The sequence below is a fragment of the Moschus berezovskii genome, chromosome 21 (assembly GCF_049115385.1).
Source record: "Moschus berezovskii isolate FMDL1 chromosome 21, NW_MosBer_1.0, whole genome shotgun sequence".
Classification (NCBI taxonomy): Eukaryota; Metazoa; Chordata; class Mammalia; order Artiodactyla; family Moschidae; genus Moschus; species Moschus berezovskii.
This window is the reverse complement of record NC_142480.1, coordinates 49,820,515-49,842,144: the sequence shown is the minus strand read 5'-3', so window position 1 is coordinate 49,842,144 and position 21,630 is coordinate 49,820,515. Positions and strand designations below refer to the sequence as shown.

General features: G+C 44.4%; 2 pseudogenes; both read right to left on the bottom strand.

The window, feature by feature from the left end:
- Positions 1-4,361: 4,361 nt before the first annotated feature.
- LOC129550056 (myeloid-associated differentiation marker-like) lies at positions 4,362-5,255 on the bottom strand (annotated as a pseudogene).
- Positions 5,256-16,414: 11,159 nt separating this feature from the next.
- Positions 16,415-17,820, bottom strand: LOC129550032 (myeloid-associated differentiation marker-like; annotated as a pseudogene).
- Between the last annotated feature and the right edge of the window lie 3,810 nt (positions 17,821-21,630).

Genomic DNA, 21,630 nt, shown 5'->3' with positions numbered 1-21,630 from the left:
AGAAAAGCCAGAGAACGAGAACATCTGTGTTCTGAGCTCTGTTCTGGATGCAGCTCAGGACACAGTCTGGGGAGCATCAGCTGGAAACACTCTGCATGGAGGAGGCCAGAGGAGCAAGCGTAGGGCTGCTGTCCTGGGAGGCAGGGAGCCAGGCCAGGCAGCAGAGAGCAAGAGAAGGGCCTGAGGCTAGGGCACCAGAGGGTTTCTCCATCAGCTGTTTCTGCTAAAGGGCTGGGGGAGGCCCTGGGGATCCAACAGGTGGGCTTCAGGGCCACAGCTCCCCCTCCCCTGACCCCTGGACCCAAGGCACCTCCCTTCCCTCTGCCTTTGTAGACAGGCCCATGCAGGCCTCTCTCACCTCCCCCACCAGCCTGTTCATCAAGGCTGCAGGGAATATGGAGACCATTTGCCAACTATCCCTCCTCTGACCTTCCTTCTCCACTTGGTCTATTTTTCAAACTGAAATTTTGTTTTCTTAACGGTAACGTACTTACATGTTTCCAAATCAAAATGCTCTTAAAAGCCACGTGTTGAGAAACCTCGCTTCCGCGTGTGCCCCATGCTCTCCCCTCAGCTGCCCTCCCTCATCAGTGCTGGGTACTGACTGCTCCTTTGCACTCGTGGGAGCCCTTCCAGGGCTTCATGACACAGATCAAGTACATACAGACTAATTTTTTATTTCTCCTACTCGCATTACATTAAAAATGGATATAATGCATTTTCTGTACCTTATTATTTTTACTTAGGGTATCCTGGACATTTTCTTTATCATTATTTTAAGAGCATCCTCATTTTCCCAGCTGTATAGTATTCCCTCTTCTGTCTACACCTTGGTTTACTAACACGCATCCTACACATGACCATGTGAGTTGTTTCTAATCTTTCCAATCTTATTTTCAAGTGAGACCTTGAGTCAGACCTTGATTCTCACCAGGCAGCTCTGGTTAGAGAAAGTGGTGGGTGAGGAAAACACCCTATTTTCAACCCCCATCACCTCACCAGAAACCAAGGGCTCTGGAGAGCACAGCTCAAAAACTATGATTTAAGCCCAAACTGCTCATTTTATCAATGGGAAACTGAGACTCAGATCAGGGACAAGACTCATCTATTATATGGTGGTGGAACTAGAACTAGAAACCAGATTTCTTGGATTCTGCTCTCCATACTCCTCATGGTTCATCCCTAGGGGGACCAGACCACAACGGTGGGGCCACTGGACTGGAGGCAGGACCACCTGTGACTGTGAACCCAGACGTGGACCCCAGATCTGCCTCTCTCTCTTACTCTGGGATTCCACTAAGCCATCAGGGAAGCCTGGGGAGGTATATGCATGCTTGCTTTTGTTGGTGAAAAATGAATCATTAGTCAATCTAAGACAGAAGTGGAGTTTTTTATCTGAGCTCAGCGGTAAAGAATCCACCTGCCAATGCAGAAGGCACAGGTTCGATCCCAGGGTCTGGAAGATCCCCTAGAGAAGGAAATGGCAACCCACTCCCGTATTCTCGCCTGGAAAATCCCATGAACAGAGGAACTCGGTGGATCACAGTTCATGGGGTCGAAAAAGTCGGACACGAATGAATGAGTAAACAGCAACAACGAGGAATATGACCCGAGAGACAACCTTTCCAGAAGTTATTGAACTGTTCTGAAGAGGTAAGGGAGGAAGCCAGTATGCGTGTGACTTCAGGGAAGGGGTACATGCAACCAAGAGCATAGTTTTGGTAGAATGTCACTGCTCTTCGTGAGGAATAGATCCCTTAGTTAACGGTTTTAGTGTTTTTCTAGGTATAGGAAGATGCAAGAAACTGGGATCATAAACATTTCTCTTGAAAAACTCTTGCTACCTGAGGTCCAGTTTTACAGATCCCAGTGTCCCAGGGTAGATTGTAGGTCAGTGACTATGGTGGCTAATTGATTTTTTTATTTCCCAGTCTTCTCCTTTTTGGTCTTAATTTTAACCAGCGTTTGGGAGGCATTTTGTGGCCAGTTTGTCACAGGTCACTAGGAATGTCTATTCCTGGTCACTTAAGGTGCTATTACTCATCCAGTCCTGGTAACAGCAGCTCTAATCCTCTGGACCACCTGTCTTACTAGACTGTCAGCTCCAGGAAATGGTTCCCTCCTATTGCTTCTTCCCATATCTACAGTCACACTATTACTATCATAGATCTTAGCGACTATACAATCAGGTCAATCATTTCAGGTCAACATTATTTTTCACCAGAGGCTCAATCACACATTTGTTAGTGCAAGAAGCCATAATCTTGTAAAACAGGCAGAATACAAATAATACAACTATGACATTAATAAGGTTATAAATTGTGTTAATCTTCTGAGGAGTTACATGCCTGGGGCCAAAAGAAGAAAAGTTCATCTTTATGGTTGAGCAGGTATTTCTGCCCCCAGAGAGGTTGGTTAACACATACTGCAGATGTATAATGCTCACTAAAGGAGAGGGAGGAGGCTCAAATGGGCAGGGGAAATTTTATGTTGAAATTTTTCTTGCCTTGTCTTATAATATGAAATTTTTTAGTCCTTCTTAAGATTTCCCCACCTCCTGGGAGCCCTTCCCATTCACCCCACCTGCCACTGAGTGAAGATCAAATGGCTTCCTCCCAGTACAGGAGTGAGTGGCAGTGGGGGTGGGGGGTGGGGGGTGGGAGTGGTCCTTCTCCTGCCCCTCCCCCACAGCTCTGCTTGCCTGGCCCCTCTGGCCCTGGTGACATAAAGGATGCTGGACTCTGAGGTTTTGTATCTTAGAGTAAGAGAGGAAGAAGGCTGGGCATGACTTGACAGCCACCAGTTATTTAAAGAGCTGCTGGTTTTAATGCATGCCTGCCCATTGACACACACATAGACAACCACACACAGTCGGTATGCACAAGGCACACACCTTTAAAAAGAGGCATCCAGGCGCTGGCAGGGCCCCTTTAAGACCTAGGCTGCTTCTGACTTCTAGTCAAATTTGGGCAGTTAGGACCTGTGGACTTTGTTGGTTTCATTTTCATTTTGTCTTTATATTGAGGTTTTAAAAAAAGAACATTGTGGATGTGGAAGAAAGGACAAGATTTCTGTCTATGGTTGACAGCAGGGACTGATGGGGATCAGAAACTCAAGGTAATTAAAAGAAGCCATACATATTCTTTTCTACATTTTTATAGGTCACTTTATGCCTGAGTCTTAGAGAAGCAGAAAGCAGTGGCAAAAAGCCACTGACAGGCAGAAACACGTGTGTGTGTGCACCACACACTCAAGCACTGCAATTTGTTTGACTACAGCAGCTGAAACCCTACTCTGTCAACCCACATTCCCCAGAAAAATAGAAAAGAGACTTAACCCTTAAGAACAGGTCCATTCAGTCATTTTTGTCCTCATGACCAGAAAAACAAAAGAAAAAAATCCCAGGCAGGTTAACATCACCTCTAAGGCTGCAATGGCCATGGTCTTCTCCCTACAGAGGCAGGACCTGCTGTTTTGATCATCAAAGCAGGAGGGACTCATCACTGCCCCTCACCAACACTGCAGACAGGTGTCTTCAAGACTCTAGGATTCTTTACTAGCTCCTACTTTGATTCCCCAGAGAGTACTTGGGATGGGGAGGCATTCAACCTTTGCTCCCTTGAAGATGGCCTCTGCAGGCAGTGGGTTTTCAGCAAATTTGAAAATTTCTGGAGCCAATGTCAGGCAGGGTTGAACACCAGCTAGGGCCTAGGGACCAAGATCTCTGCTTCAAGATTCCCACCCACTGGAAATTACTGACCCCCAGAGATTTTTTTTTTAACTTAATGGGGAGGCACTGTGTACACTCCCTCCCCTGGGAAAAAGAGGGCCCAGTGCCTAGCTACCACCCCCACCCCCAAACCCATTACACATATACCAGAGAACAGGCTTGCTTTGGCAATGAGACCCCTCCGGAGGCCCAGGGTGTGAACAGCTGCACAGAGGGCTGTGTGCTGTGGAGTCAGCACCTTAGGAGGCGGGAGGGGGCAGTGGGCAGAGAAGGAAGGAGTCTCAGGTCCTGATGGATCAGAAGAAGGAAAATGGGGAGAGGTGGTCAGGACACAGGAGATGAGAAATCCAATGATGATCAGAAAAATAGCAAAAAGCAGAAAATGTAGAAAAGATGAGAGCAGCAAGAGAAAGATGCAAAACAGGATACTGGCAATCACACAAACAGGAAGAAGACAAAGCAGAAAGAGGGAAGGAAACAGAAAAGAGAGTGAGATGAATGGGGAAGGATGTGAGGAGGGAGAGAGGGAGCCAGGAAGGGGACATCAGGAGACAACAGAGCTCTGTAAAGACACCAGATGGTACCAAACAGTGTCTGGGGCACTGCAGACATCCTCAGACCCTACAGAAGCCTAGTGGGACCAGTATACCAGTTCAGCCACATAAACCAAAAGGTTGATGAATGTCAGGATGGCCACAGCCAGTCCCCAGTCCAAGGTGCAAATGGTGTGGTGAGCTCATCGCTGCAGTTCACAATGCTGGACTGCTGGGGCTAGCCCCCTAACTCCTCCTCGAACTGGTAGAGTTGCCAGAGGATCAGAGTACAAAAGTAGAGGAGGATGTAAAACAGGGTGAGTGCAAGCTGGAAAATGGGGTACAGGATGGGAAACCAGTATTCCCATTCAGCCAGCTTCAGCAGGAGGGCCACGGCTCCCAGGATGAAGCAGATGGAGTACACGGCCACGCACCACTCCAGGGCCGGCTGGTGCAGGTACAGGGAGGGGCTGCTAATGAAGAGGAAGATGCAACAGGCCACGAAGGTTTCCAGCACCTTCAGCAGGCCTGGCATGGTGTGCGCACAGCAGCTGATATCATCCAGCTTGCAGCTGTTCTACACGAAGTCCACATCCATGGCATAAAACGCACATGCGAAGCTGGAGAATGCAGTGGTGGTGATGGCCTGGTCCCAGTAAGGACCATAGGCAGGAACTGGATGAATGAAATGCAGTAGATGATGGAGGCTGTGAGGCAGACACAGGCAGCGTAGCAGGCGTAGGTGACAAGGAGGTTGTACCAGAAGAAAGGAAAGCTGGATGGAGCCTACATTGCTCTACGATGGAGATGATGAGGGTCACGGTGAAACAGAAACACCAACTGAACATGGACCAATTACCTATGTCCCTGTTCTCAACGCTCATGCTGACCACCAACAAGAAGGCCATGCAGGTGAAGAGCTGTGGCAGGTGGAGGAAGCAGCACACCTGGACCCAGCCATCCAGGTCTGGGGATGTCCACCTGGTGGACATGACACTGGAACAGTCAAGCAGATCATAGTCATTGCTATGGCAGTGGCCACTGAAAACCCACCAAAGAAAGATCCAGCTCTGGAGGTAGATTAAGTCAGATGCCTGGAAAAGGCTCAGGGCCCTGCGATGGCTGAAGCTCAGGATCTGTAGAGTTAGAATCAAAGACTCAGACACAGCACAGCCGCTCCAGAATGGTTGTCCTCACCTACCACCCTTAACCTTGTCAGGAGACTTGTCTTATCCCAAAACTCATAGCTGGGTTGAGTCTGGCCTCAAACTATGAACATTTTGGATTGCTCTTACTGTGTGTCATTATCTACAGAGACACAGGGTGGGACGGTTGTTATCTACAATCCCAACCCTTCAAGTCTCTCAAAATAGAAAGTGAAATTTAAAAAAATTATTTGGTAACAAAATTTGACCTGAACAAACATTTTACTCAGTGTGAATGTTCAAAAGTTCAGTTGAGGATATACTAATATGTTTGTTTACAAGGTGCTTTCAGACCCCAGGGGGGTGTTATGTCATATGGAGTAGATATACCATGTCACCAGTCTGAAGCTGAAAAATTCTGAGTTCTGGCCCATATCTTACCCCAAGAGTTTCAAAAAACGGACTGTAGATTGTACTGCTAACCCATTTTACAGATGAGAAAATTAAGGCTGGGGGATGTTGAGTCCTGACACAAGGCCACAGGTGCAAGGCCTTGTACCAAGGCCATAGAAGCAGAGCTGAGAACTTAGGTCACCTCAGAAGCTGAGTCCCTTTGTCACCACGGCTGAAAGACCCCCAGATCATCACCAGCAGGCTTTCTGACCCCAAATGAGGCAAAAAAGCCCACCCTATAGCACCCTAACCAGTCACCTAACACCAGCTTTTCAGCAAAAATTTTCTTTGTCTTGAGGCTATAAAAATTGGCTACTAATCCACGAAAACTATTGACTCTCCCTGATCTGTCAGGTTGACCTGCTATGCTTGCAGCGCCCAATTTGTTATCTCTGCTCTTTCTTTTTAATAAACTCACTTCCTTTCTGACATGCTGTGTCCAGAAATTCTTTTCCAACCTGCACTTGGACTGCCTCAACAGGGAGCTTAAGTGCCGTCCTTACGGTTGAAAGGCTAGGAATTGGGAACCCAGATACAAATACCAAGCTGTGTGTGTGAACACTTCACTCTACAGCCCACGTGTCAGCTAGGCCCATGGAGGGGAGCCCAGAACCAAACCTCAGAGCTCTGGGACCCAGGACATGGCTTCCGTGCCTCCTTCCACAGCAAACTAAGACACAGTGTCCTGGCCTCTCCTCCCCACAGCCATCACTAGAAGGAGCTGCCATCTGAGGGGACGCAGCCCCACCCGGAGGAGGGCAGCTCCAGGGGTGAACAGGGAGGAGCACTGGGGTGAGAGCGAGGTGTGGGGACAAGATGGGGTGGGAAGTAGCAACTCTTGTGGATCCCCTCCACCCAGTTTTGCCTTAACATGTGACTCTTCCGCGTTAGGGAAGGGAGACCCCCAACCAGCATGACTCCAAGGAGGAGTGTCCTGGAGGAACCACAGAACACACTTGGAGCACGAAATTTTTGCCCTTGTTTTATGTCCCTGGATATGTTCCAGTGTCTCCTGGTTTATCATCTATGGGAACCTGAATAGAATTTGTATCCTGCTGTTGTGTGAAAATTGTATAAATCTTAATTATGTTGAATGATTCATAGTGCTTTTCAGGTCTACTATACTTTTCTGCATTTTCATTCTATTAATTGTTGGGAGTTTGCTATTAAAACTCTAACTAAAAGTTATAATTTATCTACTTAAAAAGTAATTGTAATATATAGTGGATATTACATATATACCTATATTACATATACATATGTAACTTTGTTCTGTATTTTGCAAATCTCCTGTAAATGTGTTACCATATTTTCATAATGTAAAAAAATTAAAAAATAAATTAGCATAATGTTTGGCTTTTAATCTCCAAAGCTGCCATCCAGGTGAAGTACGGAAAGATCTAGGAGTAGTCCTACCTGAGTAAGGACTTTCCTGGCATGGGAGACTGCTCAGCAGCTTCGAAGCTGGGAAGAAGGGATTGGAAATGAACAAGGATGCTGTGTCTGTTGCTGATGGGGAGCGTTTAGATTCATTTAATGGCACAGAGGGAGAGCTTGGAGGAGAGGCATGGGGGTTCCTGCTGTGTGACCCTGGATAAGGCCCGTGCCCTCTCTGGCCTCAGTTCCCCCGCCTGTAAATCAGCAGCTTTGCCTGAGTCTCTCAGCAACCCCTCCTCCACTCTAATCTGTGAGCCTGGACATGGTGCCCCTATCAGAGCCCAGCCTGGATGTGGCTGAGCCCTGCCTGCCCAGCAGCCAGATGTGTGAGCTGGAAGACAGTGAGCCGTGAAGGTCGTGGCCAGGACAGAGGAAGGAAGGAGGAGGTGCCGGAAGGACAGAGAAGGTGGAGGGGAGATGGATACTCAGAGTGACAAGGAGTCTGTGGGGTGTGGAGGAAACTGGCAAGTTACTTTACAGAGCCTCCATTTCCACATGTGTGCAATGGGCTTAATACCTACTATGGGTCAATTAAATGAATGAAACTATGTGAAGGGCTCCTCAGAGGGCCTGGCACCTGGCACCCTGGGTCCATACAACCTACCTGTTCCCCTCCCCCTGAAAGAGAACCCAGAAGTCCCTGGCTCCACTTTGGACATAAGCACATGCAAGCTTGATTTGCTCCAGATCAGGGGCTGCAAACTTGTATGTCCTGGAAGTGATCTGCCTATGTGTTTGGTTTTCCTTCACAGTGTTTTCAGGAAAAGATGTGTAGAATCAGCTTTATTTCTTCCTCAAGTGTTTGGTAGATGACAGTGTTTTCATCTCACATGAAAATCCAGATTTCTAGCTCTTTTAGCTCTCCTAGCTCATAAAATCAGATGCTATGCCCTTTACTCAATATTCTTTTTGATTTTCATCTTTGTTTGGTGTTCTATATTTTTCTTCTCCTCGTGTATAATTGACAAAGGAGGATTGTGATCATCTCACACGGGGCCAGTTTCTCCTTTTAGGTGTGGCCAGGCTTCCTGCCTTCTCACAGGAGCGTTCACCCCTCCATCCAGGGAGCATCCGTGTCCTCAACCTCATGTACAGCCTTCAACACATTTCACTATGTACATGTGTGTAGGGCACACCCATAGATATTTTCGATTTTATAAACTTGAGACCGTATCATCACACAGCATCTTGCTTTTCCACCACTGCTGACAGGCGCAGCTGGTCCTCTCCAGGGACCCTAGTCCTTTCCATCTCCTTTACTTATTTCCTTCCCTCCTGGCTCCTGTGGGCATTTGGATTGACCACCCTTCTCTGTGGTGAACAGTGAGTCTCCTGTGAGCCTCAGACACTGGGGACACGATATGACAAGGGGTCCTGGGATCCATGTGATCACCCTTCTCTAGGGCAGAAGGTCAGCAAGCTTTTCTGGAAACTTGTTAAAACTATGACAAAGATATTTTTCACCTCTAGTAGCCAGAATGTAGAAAGAAGTTATACAACTTAATAATATACAACCCAGTTAAATATCAACTAAACTTCCTAAGATGTTTTAGTTATCTTACTGATTTATATGTGATAATTTTTAATAATTTCTTTAGGTACCATGGAACTCCAATTTAAAATTTTTAATTTGGTATTTTACCTTCTAAGTCTTGCTTCAAGGCATTATGAGTCTATGAGAATGGTTACTGTTTTACAAAAATGAAATTCATATAAGAGATAAATTATTTAGATGCAGTAAATTCACCTAATCAGTACTCGTGCTCTTTTGGAAAAGTGTATAAATTGTGCTAATCAATAGTTATGCTCTACTGGAAAAGTGAAAGTTAATATAAGAAATAGAGCATTTAATTCAAATGGTACAGTTTGATTGCAAAAAATAGGCCAAAATATTTTGCAAGGACAGATATGGGAATGGTGTTAGTTGTTCATTTGTGTCCGACTGTATGCAACTCCATGGACTGTAGCCCACCAGGCTCCACGGGATTCATTCATGGGATTCTTTACACACAAATCCTGAAGGACGAGCCCCAGACTGAGTGACAAGTTCTGTGGCTTCTCTTTCTTATGTTAGATGTCAGGGTCTGGTCTGAGAGATTCATCTCTCTGGGCAGAGTGCATGGAACAACCAGGAAGCCATGAACTTTATAATCAAATAGTCATGAGTTCAAGTTCTGGCCCTACCACTTAACATTGTGCCTAAGTTTCACTATCTGCTGTCCATGGGATTCTCCAGGCAAGAATACTGCAGTCTGCAGCCATTCCCTCCTCCAGGGGATCTTTCCAACCTAGAGATCGAACCCAGGACTCCCGCATTGCAGGCAGATTCCTTATCATTTAAACTACCAGGGAAGTCCATGTGAATGGTGGGTAAACATATGAAAAAGTACTCAGACTCATTAATAGTGAAAGAAATGCGAATTATAACCCCAATGAGATATCATTACACGCCATAAACAATTATCATTAAAAAAAAAAAAAGAAAAACAGTGAGCAATAAGGCAAGGAACACAAGTCAGTGCATGCCAAGTTGTAGAGGTTCTTAATTGTTCTTTCAAAAATTGTCTGAGATTTTTGAGAAGGGTAATGATTTAATTTTTAAAATAAAGTTTCACAGGACTCCCTGGTGGTCCAATGGTTAAGACTCTGTGCTTCCAATGCAGGGGGCACAGGTTCCACCCCTGGTTGGGGAATTAAGATCCCACATACTTGTTGCTCAGCTGGTAAAGAATCCGTCTGCAATGCCAGAGACCTGGGTTCGATCCCTGGGTTGGGAAGATCCCCTGGAGAAGAGAAAGGCTTCCCACTCCAGTATTCTGACCTGGAGAATTCCAGGAACTGTATAGTCCATGGAGTCACAAAGAGTCTGACATGACTAAGTAGCTTTCACTTTCACTTCACATACTATGTGGAGGGACCAAATAAAAACATAATAAATAAACAAACTGACATCTTGTAACTGTTTTAAATAAATAAATAAGTTTAAGAAAGATTAATCTGACACATGTTCATAGAATGGTGAATTTAATAAAAATGATACAATATGAAAAAAATCTAATAAAAAGCATAGTACCTTTTTTTATTAGAATGCAAGTTATAAATCATTAAAGTCCTGAAGTTATAGGATAGATAAGCAAATCTAATTGTCCAGTTGGCATGTTTAAAAAGTTGGAATCAAATTATCTTCCAAAAACTGCAGGAGTTTGTTCCATAGTTTGACTACTTTTATAGGAGCTTCCCCTCAATTACACTTTTACTTTATACAAAACAATGAAAGTGTGAAAGTGAAAGTCACTGTGTCGTGTCTGACTCTTTGTGACCCCATGAACTATACAGTCCATAGAATTCTCTAGGCCAGAATACTATAGTGGGTAGCCTTTCCCTTCTCCAGAGGAATTTCCCAACCCAGGAATCGAACTCAGGTCTCCTGCATTGCAGGTGAATTCTTTACCAGCTGAGCTATCAGGGAAGCCCTGTATGAAACAATAGTTGTTGACAATTAGCTCCCATATTGTCACAAAATAAAAGACAATAATTTAACATATTAGTTTTTGTGTAATTCACACTTTTTCCATCTTCACTAAGCCCTCTGTTTAGTTTTACTACCTTTATTTTTGGTTTTGGCAAGACATTCTTGATGAAGGAAGCAGAGCATTGATTCACTGGCCCAGCCTCCTTCATCTGGGTCATGACCGTCCTGCCACTGCTACAGTAAACTTAAACTCCAATTTACTGACTCTGATCATACTCCTGGATCTTTGTACAATGTCAAGTTGCTCGAAAAGTTTCTTTTATTTGCAAAGGTAGTATTATATTTTTAATAGTTTTTAAATTCTAAAAGTAACAATCACAAATTCCAAACATTTAGAAGACAAAATATATCCACAATCCCCAGTCTTCACAAAGCTGCTTGCTTATTTTTTATTCACATTTTCTACTTATCTTCTTAGATAGATTCCAGGAAACAGAATTATTTGCTTAAAGGTTCACATTTGATTGAGACATATTGCCAAATTTGATAGCAGCAATGTCTAAAGTCCTATTAATACTTTCTCATATCCTAACTAATGTTTTGATTTTAAAACTTTACTAATAAAAGAAATTTTTTACTATTACAAATTTATGCTTTTGATTATTTGTGAGAACAGACATCTTTTAAAATTTGCTTACTAGTTGAATTTCTTTTGTGCATCCTAGTCAAGGCAGCAGGTAGGTTTTTGTCAGTGTTCTGATCAGATCAACACATTAAGATCTCAAACCTGCCATCATTTGAAAGAGCAACATACTAAGGAAAGTAACAGTAAAGATGGAGGAAAAGAAACAACCTTGTCACTTCCTTTCAAATCTATGAATACTTGTGAAGTCCTTACTCCAAGAATGTAGGGCATTAAAACATGAATACCAATTTTATAGGTTAGAACATTTATTAAGAACCCTCTCCTGGAATTCTCATCTACTCCTCTAGTAACCTAAGTGCCTAACTTTATTGATTGGTTTGCGATCGAAAAGTTTCTAAATGCTCCCTCTCACTCTCTGGACTTCATCTCATTGTGGACAAGGAACAATTTGCAGTCAGCACTAATCCACAAACCACACTCTGAGGAGCACTGCACAGAGCTCTCTCTGGGAAATGATGGATGAGCCCAGGGTTGGGGTACAAAGCAGAGAACTGAACTAAAGTTCTAAAGTGGTCCCTCCACCCAGGGATGCTCTGATGCTATAGTTTGGGAAGGAAGTTATCTGGGGACATTAAATGCTCAGAAAAGCTACCAAATGTTTCTGAGCATTCTTCTCCTGAGGCCAAGGGAGGTCAGTGCTCCAGACAGTCAACCCAAAGAGATTCTCAAATCCATAATCCCTCACTTACTCTGTTTGGTTTAGCAATTTTAGGAGATCCTACTTCTTTGGAAGTTATGAGAGCCCCATGGGAACTCTAACCTTTTCTGCACATAAATCACTTTGAGAATATGACTATTCCAGAAATACAAATAAACATACATTGGAAATCTTGCATTCATTTGCAAGGCTTTAGTAGACCTCTTAGACCCTATCCCAGGACATCAGCGGATTCATGGGGCTTAGAGTAGGAAGCTGACCTTGGAGGAGTAAGTAGGGTGATATTTTTAAAAATAATTTTATTTACTTATTTATTTATGGCTGTGCTGTGTCTTCATTGCGGGGAGGCTTTTCTCTAGTTGCCATGCCTGGGCTTCTCCCTTGTGGTGACTTCTTCTGTTCCAGAGCACCAGCTGTAGGGAACTCAGACGTTAGTAGTTTTGACTCCCGGGCTCTAGAGCACAGCCTCAGTAGTTCTGGTGCACAGGTGTAGCTGCTTCAAGGCATGTGTGATCTTGGGATCAAACAGGGATCGAACCACCGTGTCTTTTGCATTGGCAGGCAGATTCTTTACCACTGAACCATTAGGGAAGCCCGGAAAGAAATGGCTTCCTACAAATGGCTGCTGAGCTGGACTCAAATGAAGTGGAAAGTCAAGAATGTGGAGCAAGGGAGTCTGGGACACCTCAGACTGTAGGGGCACCTGGAAGCAGTTTGGGTTTTTGACAAGAATCACTGGAGAGTTGGACCCCTGGCAAGTGACTGAGGGAACTCATGTTGTGAGAGAGAAACGTGTTCCCCACCAAGCAGAGGTCGTGGGGAAGGAGGGTCTGTAATCAGGAAGGATGTGACCAATAAACAGGACCCAGGAGCCAAGAAGAAGCAAGCAGAGAGGGTGGACAGAGGGGAGTCGACTTCCATCTCCACGTCTGAGTCTCCAAGACTGGCAAGTCCAGGGGCCCCGGGAAGAGGGGGGCTTGGAGGGACCAGGGGTCTCTGGCACCCCTCCCCCCTCTAGCAGATGAGGAAACGGACTCAGCAGCAGTGAGTGCTCTCTTTAGGGGGACGGGGCAGGTCTGTGCAGAACGAGGGTGGACGGGGCAGAATCCCAGCCTGGAGGATGCTGCTGCCACACTTGTCACAAGCAGCGTGGGGCCGTGGATGGACAGCCGGCCTGGGGACAGGACACCTGGTCCTGACTCTGACTCTGCCACACACAGGGTGACTCTGGACAAGTCCTGCCCCTCCCTGGGATCCAGCTGCTCCTCCTCTATGACAAGAGGGTTCGACTAAGCAGATGACCTTTCTACTCTCTTTTGAGCTCCACAGTGAAGGGACTGGACCAGCCTTGGAATTGTGACAAATGACCCTTAACCCTCCAATAGGAGGGATGGTGTAGCCACCCTCCTGAACCACAGGCTTGGACAGTGAGCCCCTCACGTGAGCCCACCCTGTACAGTTCTTTCACTAAAGCACAGAGGCATCTCCAGCCTACTGGGAAGTGAGGTCCCAAGGTTGTGTTCAATTTGATTCAGGAAAATATGACTATGAGATTCCCTGCACCAAACTTATGGAGATAAATGCATACTTGCTTATATCGATGAAAAAAAATTGATTAATAGTTAAGAAAGAAATGGAAAATTTTATTCAAGCCAGCATAAGAATTATAACCAGAGAGACAATTTCAGAAAGCTATGAAAACTGTTCCAAAGCGGTTAGGGGTTGAGGACAGTGAGTATGTGTATTTGGTGAAGGGATACATGCAACCAAGCTCACATCTTGACAAAGTTACTGCTTTTCGAAAGGACCGGATACCATGGTTAATATTTTCAGTGCTTTTCTAAGTATGGGAAGATGCAAGGTACCATGTTTATAAAAAATTCTCCTAAAAATACATAAGTAGCTGCTGGCTGGTTCTGCCAGTTTTCCCAGAGCACAAAGGGCCGCATGGTGATCTTTGCCCTGAATTCCTTTCAGGGTGGATTGTAGATCAGTGACTGCAGTGACTAATGACTTGATGCTTGTAGAACTGGGTGGTAGACAACATTCTTTATTACACAACCCCTTCCAATTCCCTCTTAATTTCCAGCAAGGTTTGGAAAGCATTTTTGACCAATTGTTCCAGGAGTCTAGAAATGCTCATTCCTAAGTCAGGAGAGAATTTTGCTGACTGGCCACTCGGTGTGCAATTACTCACCTAGTCCTGGTAACAGTAGCCTTAATCCTCTGGGCCACCTGTCTTACTAGTCTGTCAGCTCCAGGAAATCGTTCCCTCCTTTGCTTCTTCCCATAGCCAGAGTCATGCTATTATAATCACATAGATCTTATAGACCATATATCAGGTCGGTCATTTCAAGTATTTGGTCATCATTATTATTTTTCTTTAACCACAGTCTAAATCACACATTCATTAATGCAAGAAATAACAATCTTATAAAATAAGCAGAATAAATTAATAATAAGTAGTAACATTAATCAAACCATGAGTAGGTAAGCAGTGTTATCTTCTAAGGAGTTACATGGCTGGCACTAGAAGAAAAATTAATCTTTTGGCCAAGCCCTCCTTTGAGGAGGGCTGTTTAACACGATGCAGATGTGCAATGGACACTAGCGGAGAAGGAGGGCCAAAGGGCAGAGAACAGTTTTTATGTTGAAGTTTTTCTTGTCTTGCCTTCAAATTTGAGTTTCATTTCATCACTTTGTATGATTTTCTTCTCATGGAAAGCACCTCCTGGGAGCCCTCCCCCCCAACCCCACCTTCCACTGCATGAAAAACTCATGCTTCCTCCCCGTACAGGAGTGAGGGGCAGCAGTGGGGGTCCTTCCCCTCCCCTCCCCCACAGCTCTGCTTGCCTGGCTCCTCTGGCCCTGGTGACACTAGGATGCTGGGCTCTGAGACTCTGTGTCTGAAGACAGGAGACTTTAGCCACCAGTCACTGCAAAGGGCTGCCAGTGTACCCATGGCCTGGAACACAGAGCATGCACACAGACACGTATCTTTATAGAAAGGCATCCAGGTTCTGACAGGGGCCTTTAAAAGCTAGGGGACAGGATACAGGGCAATTGGGTAGGACACATAGGCTACTTTTCCATGGCTGGGCCAAGCTCCTAGGCTCTGGCCAATGTGGAAATTGGGAGACAGTGAGACAGGCTTGCAGAGGGGGTTGTTTGGGTGAGAAAGGAAATCTGCTCAGTTGCTTCTGAACTCTAGACAAAGTTGAATCAATTAGATTATGTTAATTTTGTGGGGGGTTTTCTACCTTTCTACTGAGGTTTTAAAAAGTACATTGCAGATACAGGAGAAGGCTTCTCTCTATGATTCAGCAGGGACTGATGGGAACCAGAAGCTCCAGGGAATTTTTTAATTTTTTATACATTTAGGTGGCACTAAATGTAAGGAACCCACCTGCCAATGCAGGAGACATAGCAGATGCAGGTTGAACCCCTGGGTTGGGAAGTTCCCCTGGAGGAGGTCATGGCAACCTGCTCCAGTATTCTAGCCTGGAGAATCCCATGCACAGAGGAGCCTGGAAGGCTACAGTCCATGGGGCAGCAGAGAGTCAGACACGACTGAAGTGACTGAGCAAGCACGCATATAGATCACATTATATGTGAGTCCTAGAGAAGCAGAAACAGCAGTAGAAAGCAACTGGCACACAGAAATTTGTGTGTGCAACGCACAGTCAAGGAAAGCAATTATTAATACTTTGACTACTGAAGCAATGATACCCACTCAACCAACCCACCTGCTAATCCAAAAAGGGTTGAAAGGCATTTCCCCCTTAAGAATAAGGCCACACAGTAATTTTGACCTTTGTGATAAAAAAAAAAAAGAACAGAAACTGTACCCAGTCTAACATCAACTTCAAGGCTGACAGTGTCCATGTTCTCCCTGCAGAGGCAGGACCTGTTGTTTTTAGTACTGAGGATGGTGGGTCACATCTCTGCACCTCTGAAGTACTTTAGAGTGCTATCTTCAAGAAACTGCAGCTCTTTGCCAGTTCAGTTTTTGATTCCCCAGAGAGTAGTTGGACTGGAAGTCATCTACCCTTTGCTAGCTTTAAAATGAGCTCTAGGCAGCAGGTATGTAATGAGTCCACAATATTCTGGAGCCAATCTCAGGTAGAACAGAGCATCAGGTAGGGCCTCTGGATCCAAGGTCTCTGCTTTAAGCTTGCAACTCACTGGAAATTATTGACCTCCTGAGTTTTTCTTTTACCTTAAAGGGGAGGGACACTGTATACCACCTTACCCAGGGAGAAAGGTGGCCCAATCCCTAGCTACAACCCCCTCCTCCCTACCAAACACACATACAAACACCATCAGAGGGACAGACACACATTAGCAATAAGGCCCTCCGGAAGCCCAGGCTGTGAACAGCGGCACAGAGGGCTGTGTGCTGTGGAGGCAGCACCTCAGGAGGTGGGAGGGGGCAATGGGCAGAGGAGGAAGGAGTCTCAGGTCCTGACGGATCTGAAGAAGGAAGATGGGGGGAGGTGGTCAGGACACAGGAGACGAGAAAACTAAGAATGACCCAAAAAGGAACAAAGAGTAGAAAATGAGGAAAAAATGAGAAAGAGGCAAAACAGGGTGTGGGCAACCACACGAAACAGGAAGGAGTCAGAGCAGAAGGAGGGAAGGAAGCAGAAAAGAGAGTGAGATGAGTGGGGAAGGATGTGAGGAGGGAGAGAGGGAGCCAGGAAGAAGACGCCAGAGAATGTCAGAGCTCGGTAAAGAAACCTCCGGTGAGAAGAGGGAATCAGGAACCTCTGGGCAAAGCCTCAGATCTGGGAGGCCGAGATCACCAGGTCAACCACGTAAATCAGCAGGTTGATGGCTGTCAGGATGGCCACAGCCACTTGTTGGTCCCAGATGCACACGCTATACCCAGCGTTGCAGCTTGCATCTCTGGAGCGCTGGGGATTCCCGCCAAGCTGCTCGTTGAACTGATAGAGAGGCCAGAGGACGGCAGCAGTGGCGTAGAGGAGGACGGCCAGCACAGTCTGCCCAAACACAAAAAGGGAGGAGGGCAGGCTTTCGTCACAGTCACACCGGTGCCTCAGTATGGATATGACCCCCAGGATGAAGCAGATGGAGTACACGGCCACACACCACAGCAGGGCCGGCTGGTGCGTGTACAGGAAGGTGTTGCTGATGAAGGCGAGGATGGCACAGGCCACAGTGATCTCTAGCTTTTTGAGCAGGCCAAAAATGGAGCAGAAAGGCTCATCAGTGTTGACACAGGTCCAGACTGCTTCCATGGCGTAAGCCACTGAAGCGATGCAGGAGAATGCAGTGGCAGCAATAGCATGGTTCCGCTGGGCACCATAACTCAACTGCTGAAGATAGATGGTGGGGTACATGATGGAGGCTGAGAGGCAGACGAGGGCAGAGAAGCAGGTGTAGGTGATGAGAAAGTTGTCCCAGGACCAAGAAAATTGCTCCTGAAGTTCACATAACTCAACTATGAGACTGAGGAGGGTCACGGTGAAGCAGAAGCACCAGATGAACATGGACCAGTTACTTAGGTCCGCATTCCAAGTGCTCTCGCTGGCCACCAGGGATAAGGCCACACAGGTGGAGAGCAGCTGCAGCAGGCGCAAGGAGAAGCCCATGATGGTCACAGAGCCCGGGCCTGAGGACGATCACGTGGTCATGTGGATCACTGACATCAGGAGGGCTGCGGTCTTCATGAAGGAGCTCAGGAGGTGGATTGAATCAGACAAGTAGAAAAAGTTCAGGGTTCAGTGTCAGCTGAGGCTCAGGATCTGTGGAGTTAGAACCAATGGCCCAGACACTTGGGTAACAGCGCAGCTGCTCCTGAATCGTTCTCCCCACCCATCACCCTTGACCTTGTCACAAGACTTGTCTTATCCCAAAGCTCAGAGCTGGGTTGGGTCTGACATCAAACCATGAACATCACTTATCTCTTTGAACTTTTTGCCATTACTGTCAGAGACACAGGGTAGGATGGTCCTTATCTGTGAAGTGGCAGACGCTTTAACCTCTGAGCCACCAGGGAACCCATGAAATATCCAAAAGAGTTTTAAAAATTTGTTTGGTAAGAACATTTGACCTGAATGAACATGAGACAAGTTATGATATTTATTTATTCCACTTAGTGTTAAACCTCAAAAGTTCAGTTGCAGAAATGCTACTATGCTTGATCACAAGGCGCTTTCAGACCCCAGTGTGGTGTGATGTCATATACACTATATGCACCATGTAACCTGTCTAAAGCAGAAAAATTTTTAATTCAGGAGAAGATCTGACCCTCAAGTTTTCAGAACAGGAATTATACATTGTACTGCTTTAGTTCAGTTCAGTGGCTCAGTCGTGTCCAACTCTTTGCGACCCCATGAACCACAGCACACCAGGCCTCCCTGTCCATCACCAACTCCCGGAGTCTACCCAATCTCATGTCCATCGAGTCAGTGATGCCATCCAGCCATCTCACCCTCTGTCATCCCCTTCTCCTCCTGCCCCCAACCCCTCCCAGCATTAGGGTCTTTTCCAATGAGTCAGCTCTTCGCATGAGGTGGCCAAAGTATTGCAGTTTCAGCTTCAGTATCAGGCCTTCCAATGAACATCCTTTAGGATGGACTGGTTGGATTTCCTTGCAGTCCAAGGGACTCTCAAGAGCCTTCTCCAACACCACAGTTCAAAAGCATCAATTCTTCGGTGCTCAGCTTTCCTTATAGTCCAATTCTCACATCCATACATGACCACTGGAAAAACCATAGCCTTGACTAGATGGACCTTTGTTGGCAAAGTAATGTCTCTGTTTTTTAATATGCTCTCTAGGTTGGTCATAACTTTCCTTCCAAGGAGTAAGCGTCTTTTTTTTTTTTTTTTTAATTTTCTTATTTTTTATTTTTTTTTATTTTTTTATTTTTTTTCCAAAATTTATTTATTTATTTTTGCATTTCAATTGTTTAATATGAACAATCAGAACTAATTAACAGTATAACAATATTTTACAACTGAAATAATTAAAATAAACCAGAAAATTACTACATAAAACAGGTCTAATCTAGTTTATTTACTTTCTATAATCTCTTCAGTGCTGCAAAACCATTTATTTCTTTTTTTTTCTTTCATGTTTTAATAAACACTTCGTCTTTTTGTATTGCTTTCTTTTTCATCACAATAATAGAAATATAACACCATATATCACTGTAAAACACATTTCCACATAAATGCTGATAAGCACAAAATATTTTTCATCATTTACATTTTAACTGTAATAATATATGGCAGGATTAAAGCTGCATCCATCATATGTCTAACTAACCTTGCTGTACTGATTTTTTAAATGTAATGGTTTCTGTCGCAAAGTAAAATCGTACATAATGTCTAGTGACACAGTACGCTGGTGGATGGGTGGTTTTGGAAAATGGAAATGCCACTTCATTTTTAATTAGATTTATAAACTTTACCACCTCCCCCTCCAGCCAGCTTCCCAACCCTCCCTCCCACCACCATTATTTATTTATTTATTTATTTATTTTTTTAAATGAGGCTTTTAATTAATGTTTGACAGAGCTGATTCAAGTTGAACAGACTAAATTTCTTTAAACAAACTTACTTATACTCCAGAGTCCTTTAAAAACTTAATAGCATTTATACATTGAAGGTATTTGATTTTCTTGTAACTAGCACTTCAAATGCAACAAGCATTTGAAGCAACAAGCATTTGATCCAACAAGTAAAACTTTCTACAGTTCATAACTTTTATAAATAAAATAAATTAAATGTACAGTGAATAAGTTCTCTGAAATATTTCAATATTTCTGCAGGTTTAGTAACATCATAAAATACATTTCAACTAAAATTCACAAATCTAAAAACCTGTTAGGCATTTTTAGGCGTTTTAAATTGGAAATGAAGACCAATGTTACATCGTAATATGCCAATTACAAATAGTACTTCAAATAGCAAATACTACAGTTTGTCCCAAACTTTAAAAACTATTCATGAACTCAACACTGAACTACTGATGGCTATGAGAATTGTTTCCTAGCCTTTTTGAAAATTTCAACCCATTTACTTTTAAGGTAATTGTTGATAAGTACGATCCCGTAGCCATTTTCTTTATTGCTTTGGGTTCAAGTTTATACACTCTTTCTGAGTTTCCTGTCTATAGAAGATCCTTTAGCATTTGTTGGAGAGCTGGTTTGGTGATGCTGAATTCCTTCAGCTTTTGCTTGTCTGTAAAGCTTTTGATTTCTCCTTCATATTTGAATGAGATCCTTGCTGGGTATAGTAATCTGGGCTGTAGGGTATTTTCTTTCATCACTTTAAGTATGTCTTGCCACTCCCTTCTGGCCTGAAGAGTTTCTGTTGAAAGATCAGCTGTTATCCTTATGGGAATCCCCTTATGTGTTATTTGCTGCTTTTCCCTTGCTGCTTTTAATATTTGTTCTTTGTGTTTGATCTTTGTTAATTTGATTAATATGTGTCTTGGAGTATTTCGCCTTGGGTTTATCCTGTTGGGGACTCTCTGGGTTTCTTGGACTTGGGTGATTATTTCTTTCCCTATTTTAGGGAAGTTTTCAACTATTATCTCCTCAAGTATTCTCTCACGGTCTTTCTTTTTGTCTTCTTCTTCTGGGACTCCTATGATTCGAATGTTGGAGCGTTTAACATTGTCCCAGAGGTCTCTAATATTGTCCTCATTTCTTTTAATTCGTTTTTCTTTTTTCCTCTCTGTTTCATTTATTTCTACAATTCTATCTTCTAGTTCGCTTATCCTGTCTTCTACCTCTGTTATTCTACTGTTTGTTCCCTCCAGAGCGTTTCTGATCTCATCTATTGCATTATTCATTGCATATTGACTCTTTTTTATTTCTTCTAAGTCCTTATTAAATCTTTCTTCCATCTTCTCAATCCTTTTCTCCAGGTTATTTATCTGTAACTCCATTTTGCTTTCAAGATTTTGAATCATTTTCACCATCAAAATTTGAAATTCTTTATCAGGTAAATTCCCTATATCTTCTTCTTTTGTTTGTGTTGGTGGGCAATTATCTTGTACCTTTACTTGCTGGGAATTTCTCTGCCTCTTCATCTTGCTTATATTGCTTTGCTTGGGGTGGCCTTTCCCTCTTCTTGCAGTTCGTGAAGTTCTCTTTATTACGTAGTTTCTTCGCTGTGTGTGGGGTTGGACGGGTGACTTGTCCGGGTTCCCTGGTTAGGGAAGCATGTGTTGGTGTTCTGGTGGGTGGAGCTGGATTTCTTCTCTCTCCTTTAGAAGACAATGGGCTGCTTTTCTGGGAGCCTGATGTCCTCTGCCAGTATTCAGAAGTTGTTTTGTGGACTTTACTCCGCGTTCAAGTGTTCTTTTGATGAATTTGTGGGGGAGAAAGTGGTCTCGCCGTCTTATCCCTCCGCCATCTTGTTCCTTCCTCCCCAGAACACTGGATTCTTATATTCCACTTGGTCGTGGAGTATCTCTTCCCAGCTGCTCCAGCAAGGTGCAGCCGCTGAACCTTACCTT